The sequence below is a fragment of the Ostrea edulis genome, chromosome 2 (assembly GCF_947568905.1).
Source record: "Ostrea edulis chromosome 2, xbOstEdul1.1, whole genome shotgun sequence".
NCBI lineage: Eukaryota > Metazoa > Mollusca > Bivalvia > Ostreida > Ostreidae > Ostrea > Ostrea edulis.
In genome coordinates this window covers 67,652,889-67,672,180 of record NC_079165.1, presented here as the reverse complement: position 1 = coordinate 67,672,180, position 19,292 = coordinate 67,652,889, and the positions used below count along the sequence as shown (strand labels likewise).

The window sequence follows — 19,292 nt, the reverse complement described above, 5'->3', positions numbered from 1 at the left end:
AGATGAAGCTTTGTCGTCAATTGAACGATCGGAGCTCTCTGAATTTTGGATCTTTTAAGATAATTGACTTGAGGTCGTCATTTTCAACTATATCAACAGTAAATATATGTCCAGGTAAACTAAAGTTCAAAGATGTAAGTAAAATTTGTATAACATAGTCTATATCTTGAGACTATAAAGTTTGTAATTAAAAAGATCCCATGCAATTGTGAATTTATATTTGTAGGAAGTACAAGTTGTAGACTTGAACTTGAAGTATGATGGAATGAACTTTTTATGACGATGTTATTTATGTTGAGAGCATTTACTTTTTTGTTAGTAAATTTAAGTTTAAAGACCAGAAGGCGTAATTCGGAAGGATCATCATCCGTAATCCGCACTATTTAAAGAGCCTATGATGGATTCAGAATTACTCATATATCATACTAGTAAGCATACTTATCACGAAAGAAATTCAAAAAAAAAAAAAAAAAAGCTAAATGCACCATCTCCTCATTTTCTTTGATGCAATCAATGGATATTGGTTTCTGTTTTACACACTCTAAATCCGTTTTGTGTTCGATTGAGATCTCAAAAATTAGTCATTAAAGTCAACGTTGATTTAGTAAGCGTTCATACAATTGTGCATCTATATATTCTTGTATCAACACCATCATTGCTCTTGATTGTCTGATATTTGGATCAAGAAAATTCCGAATTTTCAATTCAAAGAAGATACACGACTTTACGCCAAGCAAATGTTTGATTTTCCATATTCTCATTATCCTACATTATAATAACACAGGAATTATAGATATATTCAACGTATACCAAATTCAATATTGTGTGTATGTATCTGCGTGTTTGCGCGCGCAATGTATTCTTGGACATCACAGGCTCTTTAAACCACCGCTGGCTATGGATGAGGAAAGGCGAAGATAACGAACAATGATCAATCTCATAACTCCTATAACCAATACAAAATAGAGAGTTGGGCAAACACGGACGCCTGGACATATCAGACGTGGGATCAGATGCCTAGGAGGTGTAAGTATCCCCTATCGACCGGTAAAACCCGCTACGAGTCCTGTATCTTGATCAGGTAAACGGAGTTATATGTAGTCAAAATCAGTGTGCTAAGAACGGCCTAACAATCGGTATGAAACACAGCATTTGACCCAATGTAATAATATTTCTCCTGAATCATACCGTTATTTCCTTAAATTAACTTTACTAACAAAGGAATAGCTGCCGTCGTCATCAGCAAAACATTTTGTCATAAAAAATGATGTCTTGTATTCCAGCATTTTTCAAGTTTAAGGCTAAACTCTGTGTTTACTACAAATATACTTCTACTTTTTGCATCAAAACTTTTGAATTACAAAAAACCCAACTTTACAGCGCCTAGAAATAGACCATCATATACATAATCCACCTACGTGTTCTTGATCTTCGTCTTCTTTAAGCCATAGTCGAGCTGCGCATGTCATTACTGATGATGCTGATACAGTTGAAAATGAGGACCTGAATGTAAAACTTATACGGTACCAATTTCGATGCAACAGATGCTCATTTCGACAATAATGTCTCTTCAGTAATGTTCAAGCCGAAATTTTAGAAATTCGAAATAATAATAAAAATAATAATAAACTTCTAAGAGCTAAAAGGAAAACTGGAGCCAAATTCGTCCAAGCATCAGAGCTATGCATGAGGGAGATATAATCCTCAATTGTGAAATGAATTTCTAAATATACATTCGTATTAACTTATTTTTAAAGATCTTAAATTCAGAGAATCTGTAACCTGTCCTTATGTCAAATGCTGTCTGACGTGTTTCATACTAATTTTTAGGCCGTTCTTGGCACACTGATTTAGACTACAGATTACCCTGTTTATCTTATCAAGACATAGGTCACACAGTGGGTGTGACCGATTGACAGGGATGCTTACTCCTCCTAGGCACCTCATTGCACCTCTGTTATGTTCAGGCGTCCGTGTTTGCCCAACTCTTAATATTGTATTCCTTATAGGAGTTATCCGATTTATAACTGTTGATATTCTTCACCTTTTTTGTAAATGTATTTTGCCATGCATATAGATTTTATCATTTTCGCCTAAATGGCAGACATTTTAACAATATTTTTGGTCCCAAACAAAAAATAGTGAAACGTTCCTTCTTATTTGCTGAGATGTTTAAAATTGATATATTTTATTCAAATAATGGTAGAGCACAATTACTCTGCATCTTGCACATCACTTTGTACGCAGGAAATACAGTGCCTTGGAATTGAAATCCAACAGCTGCAAAAATAAATGGTCACCTTACAATAGTACCAAGTATATGAAACAACCGACTGTCATATAATCAAATCAATATTAAACTGATTACAACTAGATTTTTGAACCGCTTTCGATTGTGTATCACGGGTAATAATTTCGTAGTTATACCTAATTTTTAACCTTGGCTTAAGTACTAAGCTCTGGTGTCTTAAATTTTAGGTACTGCAAACATATCGCAGACTTGACTACATCAACAAACAATTTCGCCATGTGTACATTCAGAACTCCGTCTTTTAAAATATTCACAAAAAATACTACAAGTCCTTACCTGCATAGCTTTTCCCAAAGCAAATGGACGGAGGTTTCGCATGTGCTAGAAATGGTTTTCTGTCTAGCAATGAGTTATATGAGTTATATAATATTCAACATGATTGAAAGCGATCACTCATCCAATAGAAATGATCGCTTTCTGTCGTATATGGGAATTTTTTACAGTTACTGGTGCCATTTCGGTGGTTACATGATCGCCATTTATTCACTAGAGGTACTCAAATCACGGTTGCTCTCGTTTATGAACGTACATTTCTTTAAGTATGACGTCACATATTACCGCACTACTTTCCCCAAACTCCCCGTCAAGGCATCGATACGTCACCTACGAATATACCTCTCCTATGTGACGCACTACAATATACAGATTTGTATATTGTGAGTCCGCGATTATCACGCAGGCAAATAACACTAATGAAGTAGTTCGTAGTTAAAAGTTTGAAGATGCATTACTATAAAAGTATGGATTTTATTTTAAACATAAAATGATCAAAAGATCATTAAAAAGTAGGGAGACTGTTCAAATTATTGTGTAAATTAATTAACTTAATGTTTACTTTCTTGTTTTGAAAGTTGTTACGTTTGACGTTATGTTTTTTCGTCATTCTACAGTGACGTCACACAGTAAACGCGGCCTAGGAAATCGCTATCCCATAATGCCTAAATGGAAGAGTTTGGTTTGTAAGCCAACGAACTCTGGCGGAAGTTTGCTACTTTCCCATCTAATATCTAGTAAATGAACAAATAATGTTATTTGATATAGGCTAAGTTACACTATAGGCCTATCAATATTATAGAGGTTGTTTACTATTGGAGATTTGCCCTCTATTCATAACGCTGTCTTGCTAAATCCTTGATGCTCTTAGATTTTTGGTTATCATAGCCTGAAAATCGTTACCTTTTACAGACTGCAAAACTTGGTAAATGATATAAAAGCAAACTAATTAGTGTTTAAATTGCAAATTATTGTGCTCTGTGTTCATAAAATGGGCGTTCACCGCTACAAAATATCAGCTTGAACATCCAAAGAAGGAATTGTGCAGATTCTAATTACTTCAAGAGAAACAACGAATTAGTTTCAGAGGACACAAAGGTATTAATTACAATATAAAACATTATGTTTGATGCTTGGAAACTGCACATCCGAAAAAATATTACAGATCTTAATGTTAGAAATGTTTCATCAACTAGTTTCTATAAGTTCATAACCCTACTAACCACTATAAACTATTACCTACCCTATCAATTCATAAATTATATTCCTAACGATACGCAAAAAGATCGTCTAGACCTCCATCTTTTTACCGAATCACGTGACTTTAGTATCGACATGGCATCAACAGCTCTAAGGTCTCTATAAATTGTAAAGTATGAAGCGTAACTTTTGAGGACTTACGTACTAAGGCTAACAGTCCCTATAGTCTATTATCACCTACATATGATGTTTATGTCTCTAAGCTGATTCGATACGTAAAACGTTCTTCTATGTATGATCAGTTTTAGATCGAAGCAATCTACTGACAAACAAGTTAATGTTGCAGAGGTTTCAACAGTCTCGATTAAAATCAGCATTTCTGAAATTCTATGCTCGCTATAACGATCTAGTTTGCCAATACATCATATGAAATTGGTCACTGTTCCTTATCTTCGCCTTTCATCATTGGGTCAAATGTTGTCTGATGTGTTTCGTACCAATTCTTAGGCTGTTGTTTTACACACTGAATTAGACTACGGATTACTCTGTTACCTGATCAAGATACAGGGCTAATGGTGGGTGTGATCAGTCGATAGAGGATGCTTACTCCTACTAGGCACCTGGTCTCATCTCTGGTATGTCCAGGGGTCCGTGTTCGACCATCTCTTAATTTTGCATTCTTTAAAGGAGTTATGAGATTGATCGGTGTTCGTTTTCTTCACTCTTTCTTCACCCTTCTACTATGAAAAAAATGAAGTTTATAGAAATATATCGTTGACGACGATGGTGAAGATTTATGGTACAGACTGCCCAGTAGGGGTCTATTACACTAGGTTTGTTGCGATGAGGCGACGGTGGTGGTCGTTGTCATGCAAAGTCGAAGATTATTTTATGTTCCTTAGTTAATATGACTTGCCAAGTAGCCTTTGCTTGTTACTTGATAAAGGCAGTGAAAACAGGACAGTTATGTGAATTGAAGAAATGTCATTTATTTTGAAAATGAGGAAGGTATATAACAGAATCGCTAGTGGGGGTCAGAATGAGTCGAAAACAAAAATACAAGAACATATGTATCACATAGGTATGATTATGCAATCTGACCCCCTACAACACATAATGAAATATCGAAATAGAGCTGCTTGCAATAATTACATATTCTTCATTTAGTTTTAGAAGTGTTTGAAAGTGATAGTGAAGTAAAAGATGAAGATCGTCAAATCAAGAAAAATATATTATATTTTCGCAAATCATGTGATTAAAAATGATTTACTCTTATCTACTTACAAACGTCTGAGAAATATAAGAGACCTCTGTAACAATAACATGCCAGTGAAATCCGTCAGCTCCAAATAGATTTGTTCATACTTTGAAGGGGAAAAACTTATTCAATCTTCGAAAGTCAAATTGTTCAGGCTGCGAAAAATGACTTGTTCGAACAATAGAAAAGCTGTAAATTAATCATCTAATCCCTCGATGAAACAAATGTGACTTCCATCAAACAGATGAGAGACTCTGAAGTAATTTAGAGTACACAAAGAAATCAAGGAAGTGTGTGAATACACCAATCTACAAAATCGTGAAATATGTGTGAATTTGGATGAAGTAGAGTTTTGAGTCATTATCGGAGCAGTTCGGTGTCAGAGCATAAAATGAGGAGGGATATTTTGTCTTTATTCAATAGATCATTGTTTAAATACGCCCAACACATTGTTGTGTTTGCTATCATCACAAGTCTGCAAGTAAATATCATCAGTGGGAGTGAGTGTGTGAAGCACGGAAAACGGTAAGCATAAAAGCCTGCACTTCACAATATTTGAGATTTAGTAAGCAAAAGTCTTGATACGTTGTAAATTTTAGAAATAACCTCGGGAGAATAAATCGAATTTTATAGGCCTACATCAAAACCACCTACGGCCATAGCTCTTCACTTTGACAAAATCATCAAATCAAAACCATCTGGTATTTCATTATGCTCAAAACTTTTTAATACTAATAGTAAAATGTATAAAGTATAATAAAATTCATTTATCAAAGCGAAGAAATCTTATTTTTGGTAGTTGGAATTACCTTTGTTGTTCAAATTTTCTAATTTATATTGTCGCATGGTCATGCTTTTTTAAGATGAAAGCAAACAGAAAGAACTGGGTACGGTAAGAAGAGCACATCGGCCTTATCCGCACGTAAAAAGAAATATTATGGTATCTTATATCTTAATTGTCTAAATAATTTGTTCAAGACCAAGTGTGTATAAAACTGATTTTGTTTTTGAAAATGCACATGCGTCTTATAAATCTATAGAATCCAAAACCGAAGTGATTCTCCGGATTTTCAAAGAATTTATGTTTTTCTATAAGGCTACATCAATCTATGCATACATTATTTTCTTGAATGAAAGGCGAATATAACGAACAGTGATCAATCTCAAAACTCCTATAAGCAATACAAAATAGGTAGTTTGGGCAAACACGGACCCCTGGACACACCAGGGATGGAATTAGGTGCCTGGGAGGAGTAAGCATTCCCTGTCGACCGGTCACATCCGCCGTGAGCCCTATATCCTGATCAGGTAAACGGAGTTGAATGCATTATTTCTTAATATGAATTTAAAATAAAACACAAAACAATCTATACAAAGATATGGCTAAGTTCATTGCAAATGATTTTTTAATATCAAAAGTCAAGCATATATATATATATATATATATATATATATATATATATGTGTGTGTGTGTGTGTGTGTGTGTGTGTGTGTGTGTGTGTGTGTGAAACTTATAGAGTACCAATTTTGATGCACCAGATACGCATTTCGACAAATAATGTCTCTTCAGTGATGCTCAACCAAAATGTTTGAAATCCGAAATAACAATGAAGTTTTAGAGCTATTATAGCCAAAACAGCGTGCCAAAAAAAAGGTGGAGTCAAATTCGTCTTAGGATAAGAGCTATATATATATATATATATATATATATATATATTAAAAATTTAAGCAAAATTAGTACTGTTATATGAGGTAAAAATACCACAGTCATTTGAAACAGTAACGCTAAGTAGACGTAAATGAAAAATAGCTCATTTGTGATTAATGATGTAATTCCTTATTTCATGACTGTTTGAATCATCGAAGGAGGAAATAACATGCATTAAAAAATCACGGTAGCCATTTTAATATCATTCAATAGATAACATCTTTGCTTTTGCTGTACTTATTTATCAGTCACGATGTAATGAATGTTGGTGTAACGTACGTAAACAACTGACGTTATAAAGTATCTTAAAAAACGTTTTTTTAACACACGACGTTCGTTCTCCGCACAATTTTTTCCCCAATCACAATTCATGTATCTAATTTGTATGATTATAGATCTAATATGCTTCTGACAAATGACCAGGAGTTCAAAATTCAGAGTTATAACATATGTACATACATATCAAACCTAGACTCTTTTTAGCAAATAATAACAATAATCATAAATCAGCCATTTTAGATGGTGCACCCCTCCCTTTCAAAAGACCCCACTGTTACGACCGTCGTATATGTATAGCTCCGTCCAAAAAACAATAGAATATTTCTAACATTATTTCCCACATTTCAATATTCCTGGTTTTAGGCATCAGCTAAAAGAGTTATATTTAGTGAATTCAAACCCTTCCCATGATTCCACACACACATCATACTTATAAAAAAAAAATTATCTTTATTAGATTATGTTGAATATAGCTTTAGAAAATGCTTGAAAATGGTCCAAAGTGTTTTCCTTGTTAACCGGACAAATCTATCTGCATCGTGAAAAGTACGAGTGGACATTTTGGGAATACGAGGAAGAAGATATGTTTACATAGAAAACAAAACGAAATTTCCTTTAAGATCGGCAATCGTGGCGTATACTAGCGAAAACTAAGAACCTCCAACAAAACAAACGAGGACCACGCTATTCCCCATCTCTCGCTCTAGGTCTACCAACAACTACAGAAGTCATTTATTGCTGTGTGTATAAAATATCTGGCCCAAAATCATAGTTGTTCTTTCTAAACTTCGTCTTGATATTATTTTGAGGAAGGACATCGTAGTATCAGCTAGAAAAAATGTATGGACAGTTAAATCATTGTCGCTGTTTGACAAAATAGTGTTTTCGTTTTTAATTCCACACTTATTTAAAATCTGATAAAAATTTTCCTTTATTTCATAGATTTCTTTCAATTCCAATTAGGATTGGAAATACTCTAACCCATTTAGTTGAAAAGGTAGAGATATTAAAGAAACTTTTTCACGTAATCTTGCTTGTCACCTTTCCAAGACGTTGTCAATAAACGTCGATGTAACGACGTTATATGCGATATTTTTTTCAAGAAACAATGCTATGTTTAACTTACTTTAAAAAGAAAACTATTTCAGATATCAGGAATTTTTTTTAAATGTTCTGACAACGGCAGGTTGTGGACACCTCACACATTCAATTTGATGAATTTGTCGAATCCGATAAGAAAAATGTAATCAGATAAGAATTTGTAAAATATTCTAAAAGTCTCAAATATTGCCCACGTGAGACTTCCAATATGCTATCTGCAACTTATTTATGTTGACATGCATCTTAATTATGTTGACATGTGAGATAATTATGCAGACATGCACCATATTTATGTCGACATACAATTTATCTATGTTACGGATGAAGTACAGTAAAATCCAACGTAATGAAAGAAAATTGCATGGAGAAAATGGTGTAGGGCTAGTTCTCGGAACTTATTTTTTCAAAGTTTCTGTGAAATCAGGTGAACGATTCATGTATTACAAAACAGAACAAAGTTCTGGATTTCGACTGGGAAAACTTCATACATTATCATCACGATTAATACCGAAGTTGTAAGAGTTTGAAGCGAGCAACCGAGAAGTTAACGGAAGCTTGTTAGTTCCCTTTCCTCCTATTATACTAAATAACACAAGTTTGCTCAGATTGTGTCAAAACCAGGTGGGTGAGAGAAAGAAGCAGATATACCAAGCAAAAACAAGGAGTCTCCAAACGACTTAGTTATGATTTAAAACTTATCGTGAATTTACTGTGAACAAAGTAACAGTTCTTGTCCTTTTCTTTCAAATGTCCAAAAATAGAATAGCCAGGAAATGATGTACAATACTTCATTATCAGTTAATGTTGTTCACATTGTTCTGACCCAGGGATCTGATATTTTACGGTAGATGAAAGAGAAATGTTTTCTAGTTTTTTCTTCTTCGTGTACTAGGGAATGTTCACTTTTCTACTGGTACTTCTGCATAACAATCATTATTTTTGTATCATATACATCAATGTCATTGGTCACATCGATGCTGAATCTTTTCTCTATTTTTTTTTCTTCAAGGCATAAAGTGCAGTTCATAATGTCTATGTTCCTGCTCATCTTTCTCCATACCATACTGTACATTAAGGGGAAAGGGGTAATTTGGAGTACTTTTTGTCCTTTACTATTAAATGTCCAACAATCGTCATCAGCAGTAGGTATTCGGAGAGCGGCGACTGCGATCAAATCCATCATACATGTACATGTGAATGATTCTACCTCATATAATAATAATACACAACTTTAAAATACTTATACTTTTGTTCTTTACCAAATGTGTGACGTCAAATTTTTAAAAAATTGGAATCGATTTAGAGAAAAGTAGATTTTCGGTTTTCTTTCAAGGTATGGCAACATGAAAATAACTTTATTTCATAGAAAAAGAAAGAATAAAAATATTCAGGGTCAGATATAGATATCAACTCTGTTAATTGTCAATTCGTATCATGGCATGTCAAATGTTGATTTTTCATTTTATATTTTCCATTTGTATTGCATGATTTTTCATTTGTATTGTAAAAATATACATTTTGTATTGTATATTTTCTATTTGAATTATATAATTTTTTCGTTTTATTGTATTTTTCCCATTTGTATTTTATATTTCCATTTTGGTTTTATAATTTTCTTTTGCATTGATTGATTTTCATTTGTACTGTATAATTGTTTATTTGAATTGTATATTATTTTTCATTTGTGTATATTGTATCTGAGGGATTGTTTATTTTGGCTTGTTACAATGAATCTCATTTGTGTAAACAATGGTTCAATTATCAAACCATAGGCAATATATTTTTCATAACTACTGTTTACTTACATATAGATTCTAACTCTGTCACTCATCAACCTCGTGTATAAACTAGTCATGCAGAGAAAAGAGGGACATTTTATGTTGAGGTTGAGCATTCAGAACATCTCGATAGTTTTCAATACGATACAGACTAAAACTTGACCAATAAAATTCTTCATAACTAATCAAAATAAACAGTTCCTCGAATACAATACTAATAAAAAATATACAATACAAAATGGAAAGGAAAATACAGAATACAAATACAATATTATACAAGATCAAGTATTGCAACATTTGGAATGTCGAATATATGCATAATGTTTGACTGGTTCAATTGCATAATTTGTTTCTAGTGTGCGAAAACGTGCATGTAATTAATGAATATTCCGTGTTCTCTAATATTCCATCAGGATATAGCACACCTGACTATTATTGAACAATAAATGTTTGAAGGAAAAGGGGTCAAAGAGTTTCCAATGTAAGTTTAGAAAGCATAGACGGAATGGATTTAATATTTCCAATGAGAATTTTTAATTCTTGGGGAGGTCGAAACATAGGATTGGCCTTATTGGTTTTATCACGCAATGCAGAAACAACAAGTAAAGGCAACTGTGTTAACGATCGGTACGTAGAAGAAGGGTATGTATGTAGACAAATATCAAACTGTTAAAATGGACACGATATTAATATTTCTTAATGTACTCTTATTACATATTGTATTTTAACCGAACTTGGCATTAATTCCATTTTTGGTAATCTTATATATAATCTAACTGCCCTTTCAAAAGATGAAATTCTTCAAGACCATGCTTCAGTTTTAGACACATTTAATATGCCAGTCAATGGGTCGGATTAATATGAGTTACCGTACTTATACTGGATTTCTAAACTTCATAAAAACACTTTCAAACAAAGATACATTGCTGGATACAGTAAGTGCTCTACCAAGCCCCTATATTTGCTCCTCACGAAAATATTAATAGCTTTGAAGGAGAAACTTAAAACGTACTGTGCAACTACATATGCCAGAAGTGGTGTTAATCAAATGTGGACATTAAAAAATTCTAAACAACTTTCAGGAAATTTGAAATCGCAAAACTTTTCTCAACTCAACAACATCAAAACCTATGACTTTTCAACACTTTATACGACCATTCCTCAAGATGAATTAAGACTAGACTTTTTGACATCATAGTCAGATGCTTCTTCAACAAAAATGGAAAACGGAAATATTCATATACATGTCTAGTGATCACTCATCCAAAAAAAATTACTTTGTTAAACATCATTCTGATTCCACCCACAAGTACTCTGAAGTTGAAATAAATAATATGATGGAGTTCCTCATTGACAATATCTTCGTGGTGTTTGGTGATCAGGTCTTCCAACAGTCTGTTGGAATTCTCATGGGCACAAGTTATGCTACTTTTTTAGCTGACCTGTTTTTATATTCCTATGAAGCAGAATTTATTCAAAAAAATCTAAGTGAGAAGAAAAATCTCTCTTGCTGTGGCCTTCAATTCGACATTTAGATATATCGTTGAAGTTTTATCTATTTTAAAACAATAATAATTTTTATTCATATGTCATTTCGATAAATCCCGTGGGGATCCGGGTTAGAATAGGTCTTCCGTACCCCTTTGCTTGTCGTTAGAGGCGACTAAATAGGATGGTCCTTCGGATGAGAGCGCAAAAACCGAGGCCCCGTGTCACAGCAGGTGTGGCATGATAGAGATCCCTCCCTGCTCAATGGATATAAGCGCCGAGCATAGGCCTAAAATTTGCAGCCCTTCACCGGCAGTGGTGACATCTCCATATGAGTGAAATATTCTCAAGAGGGACGTAAATCATAATTCAATCAATTAATCAATCATTTCCATAAACCGACGCCGTGGTCTAGAGGTTAAAGCGTTCGCCCCGTATGCGGAAGGCCAGGGTTCGAATCCCGGCCACGACAGACCTAAGTTGTTAAAATAGTGACAGTTCCATCACCAAACGCTCGGTATAAGGTGTGAATGTCGCGAGTCCTCGGATATGACCTTAAAAACGGATGTCCGTGTCACAATAGGTGTGGCATGCTAAAGAATCCTCACTGCTCAATGATCGTAAGCGCGGAGCAAAGGCCTAAATTTGAAACCCTTCACCGGTCTTGGTAACGTCTCATATGAGTGAAACTCTCTCTCTCTCTCGATCGATCGATCGAGAGAGAAAGAGAGAGACGTTTAAACAAGATACAACCAATCAATGATTTCGATATATATCCCTGTGAACTCGAAATAAAAGACACCACAGAGTCGTGCACATCTGCTTCCTAGATATTTTATCGAAAGTAGATGTTAAGGAGGTATGCTACACCAGAGAAATTTGATGTAGATGTGGGGGATATGTACAACAATATTTTGAAGTTGAAAATTCTCAAATCTACTTTATTTTGTCAAAAAATAGATTTAGTAGAAGGTAATATGAAAAAAAAATTGAAAACCCCTGCTGGACTCGAATCTGCGATCTACAGTTCAGCAATCGGTATTCTACACTACTGAGTTACTCGACTAGCTATTAAAATGTAAAAGGAAAAGTCAAATATTGCTCATATCGATTTTTCCATCCATGTTTTTAAAGGAAGTCAGCCATTATGACGATGTAGAGTACTACCTTAACCGGCAAAGGAACAACTCAACTTTATGTCAAACGGGATGATTTCAGCTTATACATTGTCAACTTCCCCTATTTATGTAGCAATATTCCATTATCACCTGCATATGGTGTTTATATCGCTCAACTGATTCGATACACAAGATCTAGTTTGCCAGTACAACCTTTCATTGCGTCAAATGCTGTCTGACATGTTTCATACCTATTGCTAGGCCGTTCTTGGCACACTGATTTTGACTCCGGATAACTCCGTTTAGCTGGTCAAGGTATAGGACTCACGGTCGGTGTGATCGGTCGACAGGGGTTGCTTACTCCTCCTAGGCACCTGATCCCACCTCTGGTGTGTCCCAGGTTCCGTGTTTGCCCAATTCTATTTTGTATTGCTTAGAGGAGTTATGAGATTGATTACTGTTCGCTATCTTCCCCTTTCATACCTGTAGATTTTAGAGTACCCTGACTTTAATTGAACCTTAAATGGCCGCTTTGTAGATACCTACTCAACCTAGTTGTGGCGTCACATATGCGATAGATAGGTTGTTTACTGAATATCGGAACCTGTTCTCGGTCTTTTCGCGGAAACAAACCTCGGAAACTCGGTCCGCTTTACTGCGCAACAATTTTCCGGTGGGTATGTTTCCCGATTTCAGTCAATGACGTATGACTAATGATATAAGACTTGGAATAGTATCTTGTGAGTAAAATGAAAGTAGTGGAAACATGGGGCTATGTCAATACACATGAAATTTTATTGATGGGTTCATTTTTTTTCTCTTAATATGTTGCCTATTGAATTTACAACTTTCCGCTAATTCCAAAATATCATTCTTTGTAAACATACAAATGTATTCAAAATATCATTATATAGATTCTCTTGTTAGATTTATTGGAAGAGAGAATCTAATAAAACTTTTTTTTTCAGAGGCGAGTGCTGCACGAATTTTTACCATCACAATGGTGTATGCATTTGTAAGTCACTCTCTATTTCTCCATCAATCTGATGTAACAATTAAAACACGAAGTCAAAACATGAATTATTGACTTTGTATGGGGCGGATCCAGGAATTCTTAAAGAGGGGTTCGACCATAATTTTGGTTTTCAAAGGGGTTTTCCATCCTCAAAATGCGTTAATTTTACCTTTTTAGCAAAATTTTCTTACGAAAGTGGGCAGGTCCGATCCCCGGAATCAACCCCCCCTTGGATCCGCCACAATTTTGAATTGTGTTCTGGCTTGCATTTTTTCCCCTCCTAGTACAAACCATTCTAAATTTTAACTTATGACGTATTCACGCTGTCTCTAACAACATTAAGAGTTTTATCATCTTACTTTCATTTTATATGTAGCCTGCCCTACAGGTTCCTATGGAGATAACTGTTCCACTGCTTGTCCATATCCGTCTTGGGGGGAGAACTGTCGTTTCCAGTGTAATTGTAGTGCGGATGAAGTTTGTAGTCCCCATATAGGGTGTGTCAAAACAAGTACCGGTAAGCATACAAATGGTTAGCAAAACATTAACCGGAAAGAGTAGAAAGGGTGAAACAGAATAACTGTATATAAGTGTATAAGGAAAAGATACCACCACGAGTGCAACGGTTGTGGAGGAAAAAGTGGTAACTGTACAAAGAATGTATCAGAATAACTACCAGTGACTGTACAAAGAATGCATCAGAATAACTACTGGTAACTGTACAAACAATGCATCACAATAACTACCGGTGACTATACAAATAATGCACCAGAATAACTACCGGTGACTGTACAAACAATGCATCACAATAACTACCGGTGACTGTACAAACAATGCATCACAATAACTACCGGTGACTGTACAAACAATGCATCACAATAACTATCGATAACTGTACAAACAATGCATCACAATAACTACCGGTAATTGTACAAACAATGCATCAGAATAACTACCGGTGAATGTACAAACAATGCATCAGAAAAACTACCGGTGACTGTACAAAAAATGCATCAGATTAACTACCGATAACTGTACAAACAATGCATCAAAATAACTACCGGTAATTGTACAAATAATGTATCAGAATAACTACCGGTAACTGCACAAAGAATGTATCAGTATAACTACCGGTGACTGTACAGAGAATGTATCAGAATAACTACCGGTAACTGAACAAAGAATGTATCAGAATAGCTACCGGTAACTGTACAAATAGTATATTAGAATAACTACCAGTAAACGTACGAAGGGTGCATCAAAATAATCACAGGTAAGCAATCATAAATGTTTATCAAAATGAATGCCACTAATTTTACAAAGGTTGTATTGGAATAAATTACGGCTTGTGTATAGAAAGGATATATCAGTAGAATAACTACCAGGGGTATACAAATGGTGTAGCAGACTAACTACTGGTAAGTACAGAAAGGGAGTACAAAAAGAACTATCAACGTACAAAGGGTAAATGTTGATTTCATATAAGTATCAACTAATCAGTGTGTATAATAAATTATTTAATGGATTATATAAAGACGACAATTCTTAAATTGATACATTCATATAAAACATGTATGCATTAACATTTCTAATTTTCTAATAGCGTCCACTTCTACAACAAGTACCGAAGCAGGAAACGACATGAAGTCAATTCAAAAATCCCCAAAAGTCGAAACAAAATCAACGAGAAATCCTAACAGTTCAAAAGTAGACGAAGTATATCCTGTTCCTACGGATATCATTCCTACCTTAGCAGTGGTATCCAAGGAAACAAATTCTGTGACTCCTAAGTCAGCTTCTGGAGGTAAGTCACAAACTTTGCAGGTCATCATAATCACAGGATCTGTATTATCTTTATTTCTGATTATTATAATAATTAACCAGATTCACGGAAAAATGAAAAAGCGTAGGAAAAACATTTCTGCAAGCAAAAAGCCCAAGCTCTCGGCTACAAACGAAGCAGAGGAAGAGCTTTATGTAGAAATAAACGAGTCTGGCATGCTGGAAAATATTTCAAGATACGACAAAATCGAGTCGCAACCCTCAATAAAACAACAAAACTCAAAGGAGATGTTTCGAAAATTGAAATCAGTAATGAAACAAAACCAATGCTTCCAAAATTAAGAAATGAAGTCATTGGTACAAAATCAGAAGAACTTAGTATTAGACAAGAAGATGAAAGTTTGAAAGAGAGACGTTCAGTTTATCTGGATGTTGTGACTGACAATCTTAATGAATCCCCAGATAATTCTTACCTGAAACCAGTATGTATGTTAAACACGTATATAGACGTGATAGGTTCACCACCAAAAGGGAAGTCAGAAAGCGGAAGTCGGACCGAGTGTCACACCTTTGAAGTGGAAAGTCCATCGATCTGTCAAAGCGAGCTAACCAGTTAAATGGACACATATCTTGAAGTTATCCATGAGTAGAGATTATTCACATATGTATTTTGTTTTTTAATATTGTATGACAAATACTTGTAAAAACTTATGTGGATCAGCATCCACTAATACAGATTAAACGTAACTTTCAACGATAAAAACGAGATCAATCTTGTGATTGTATTATCTGAAACTGTCACCTACTTGATTTACATTTTATATGACTTAGACTATAATAACGTTCTTACAAATAGCGATGAATGATTGTAATTCGTTTGTGATTAATATAATCCTTCATTAGTATGAGTGTGGGATAGGGATATTCCACCGAGGGGACAAGATTCCCAGTCTAGGACGAGGCTTTGCCGAGTTCTAGACAGCGAATCTTGTTCCAGAGGTGGGATTTTCCTATCCCACACGAGTAGATAATGAAGGATTATTTTCTCACATTTTACCTACAGTTTAATACAAAAATTTAGGAGCTTTGAGAAAATTAAAGATTATCAAAATCCTCATTTGAACTTCAATGCAAAAACTAATTAGATAGGCAGAAAGAGCATGCCCGAAAATTGTTTACACTGTAAGTGTAAACTAAAAAACCCAATGTTGTCCACCAGAAATTATACTGCATTAAAATTTAAATAAAATAATGCAAAATATTTTTATTTCACCATGTAACGTAAATCTTCACCGTGTAACGTAAATAATAGAAAATATATGACGGCACAATCAAATGACTTCGCAGCAGTGTGAGACAGAAAAATGTGAGAAAAAGTAGTCTTTAAGTTTTCTTTCTATACAAACTATTTAGGTTTTGTAAATTCCAGTTCTTAAAGAGAATGAGAAAATCCCTAATCCGTTAAACAAAGTACTTATTTTCTCAAAACTTTTTATAAAAGTCACCTTCCCATATTCCCATTTCTGCGTACAAATCGGCTTTCACTGAATACAATACTTTTATCTCTTGGAGGTTTGGGCAGTCAGCAAAACCAATACCTTTTTCTCTCAACCACTTGTCAGCATTCAGCTCACACTGTTTCCTAAAGAATCTGGCAGCTTGATCTGCTCGAACACTTGTATATTCCTCAAGCTTTAGTTTTCACCTAGAAGGTTACCAAGACATTATGCAACATTTCGTTATCAAGAAAATGTTATCAGGTTTAATCCTTCGTCGGAGTCCAGACTTCCAATAACGTCGCCTACTGTAATTCAACTTGTGAAGGCCCTAAATCACACCACCTCATCAACTTTCCTTAGACACCTTTTCAGATCCATGTTCATTTTTAGCATTTTCCGCTTTCTTGTGGATTCGGAAAATCACCTAGACACCCCGCCTAACCCAGCATTTTCTGTTTGTTAGAAATATTTCATTCCAAAATGGACCCGACCAGCAACAAGTTATTGACATCAATATTCCACATTTCAAACATCCAAAGACAAATGTTACTACTCTTAGGTTACACCAAAGTGCTAAAGAACCAATTATTTGCCAATGTGCTACACTTAATTAGTGCTTTGGAATCATCATTGTTCGTGGTGGAATGATGTTCGTGGTTTTCGTGGGTCACTCTTACCCACGAATTTACGTGTCCTCGAACATTTTTTTAAAAGCAAGTAGAGTTACTATCAACTAGTGGCATCGTATTGTTTATCCACGAAATTACGTCCCCACGAACCATCAAAATTTTACTTACCCACAAACATTGGTCCCCACGAATTAAAATTATTCCACAGTATTTGAAATTACAAAACATTCGTCTCAGTCTGAACCACTTTTTTCTTTCATGTACTGCGTCTCAGTTTCAAAACAATTCGTTACACAGCATCTTCGTTCCGCTCTGGCATTCTGTAATCTTGACTTGCAGCGTTATCAAACGCATAGCTTTAGAATAGGAGCAGCAACTACCGTTGCAGCATCTGGGTTCTCTAATCTTCAGATACAAAACATAGGTAGATGGAATTCAACTGCACTCAATAAATACATCCGTATTCCTACTCTTAATGTGTGAACATTCGCTATTTGATCATTAAGTCATGCAGACAGGGGTTATATGTCGTGATTGAGCTGCTAACCCAAAACAATGGACATTGTCATCAATTACCAATTGGTCACATTTAATTGAATGTTTCTGTTATGGGATGTGTAGACAGGGGCTGCACATTCTGGAATGTGAACCATTCAGTCAGGAACTGAGAGTTCCTTAGTGCAGGATGTGAAGTTAAGCAGTTAGGGGCTGCGATCGCTATACAGGTTTCTAGCTTTTATTTTCTTTAGTATTACTTTGTTTATATCCTGTTCGTTGTTCTCTTTCCTTAAGTTACATATGTTTGTTTAATGGGGTGTTAACAAGGTAGCCCAATTTTTATGGGGAGCAGTGGCATAACAAATCTGCCTACCTTGTTAATGTGGCGAGGTAACACCCAATACTAGGATGTTTTATTAAATGGTCTCAATTTTCTAGTCAAATGTACTAGTACCAGTATCACGAAACTTTGTACATCTGTTACCAATTTAGTGCATAATGTAGCATTAGTCAACTCTATTTCATTATTTGGAGTTTTTGCCTGGTTAGGTGTTTTATTCATTGCATATTGTTTTCATATTCTAGGCAGCTGTTTTTATGCGTGTTTATCTGTTGTCATTTATACTTAATGAATGACGTATTTTATCTTCTCACTTTTTCCTTACCAACTTGAAATGTAATATACACAAAGAATAAAATGAGCATGCACAGTCATGACATGTACTAAACTTCACATAAAGCAACCACATAAACAATTTATTGTCATGAATTAGTTACTGCTACATGATTATGGGAAGATGACGATGGAGAATATTGAAGTATTCTTGTACTAATTGCTCGTCGTAATCAGCTGGACAGTTAATATCAATGGAGCTTGTCATCACGGGTTCGTGTGAGGAAATTATGGTTTCTTTTTTTTTCAAATGATATCACTCGAATGAACTTTTTTCCTTTGTTTTCCATATAAATCAATATTGCTGCAATGTTATAATTCAAACTATCTATGAAATGTGTCTTGCAAATTGTTTATTGGGTGTATATATATGTTCACATTTAACTATCTACAGGCAATTGGTATAGCAACTTTGTACAACGATGCAGTTTCCTTACTACATTGGAGGAAATTGTAGTAGTAAAAGATGATCACACATTTAGAATTTTTCTTGCATTCACGAAGTAATAAACGGTTTTAAAATGGTTATTGAAGAAACTTGGTGCTTTTTAAACTTCTTCAACTACTTCCGGTATCTGAAAGTAGAACAAAGTATTTAGCATGATTACCAACTTCGAAAATGCGATGAAACAGGAATCAATAATTCTCGGCTGTTCTCTTAAAAATACCATCCACATCGTG

At 34.8% G+C, this 19,292-nt stretch overlaps 1 long non-coding RNA gene across 1 annotated transcript; it reads left to right on the top strand.

Moving 5' to 3' along the window:
* Positions 1-13,912: 13,912 nt before the first annotated feature.
* Positions 13,913-19,037, top strand: LOC130052357 (uncharacterized). Its single transcript, XR_008800666.1, has 3 exons — positions 13,913-14,047; positions 15,134-15,334; positions 19,006-19,037. It is a non-coding gene; the product is annotated as an uncharacterized LOC130052357 (long non-coding RNA).
* The last annotated feature ends 255 nt before the right edge of the window (positions 19,038-19,292 follow it).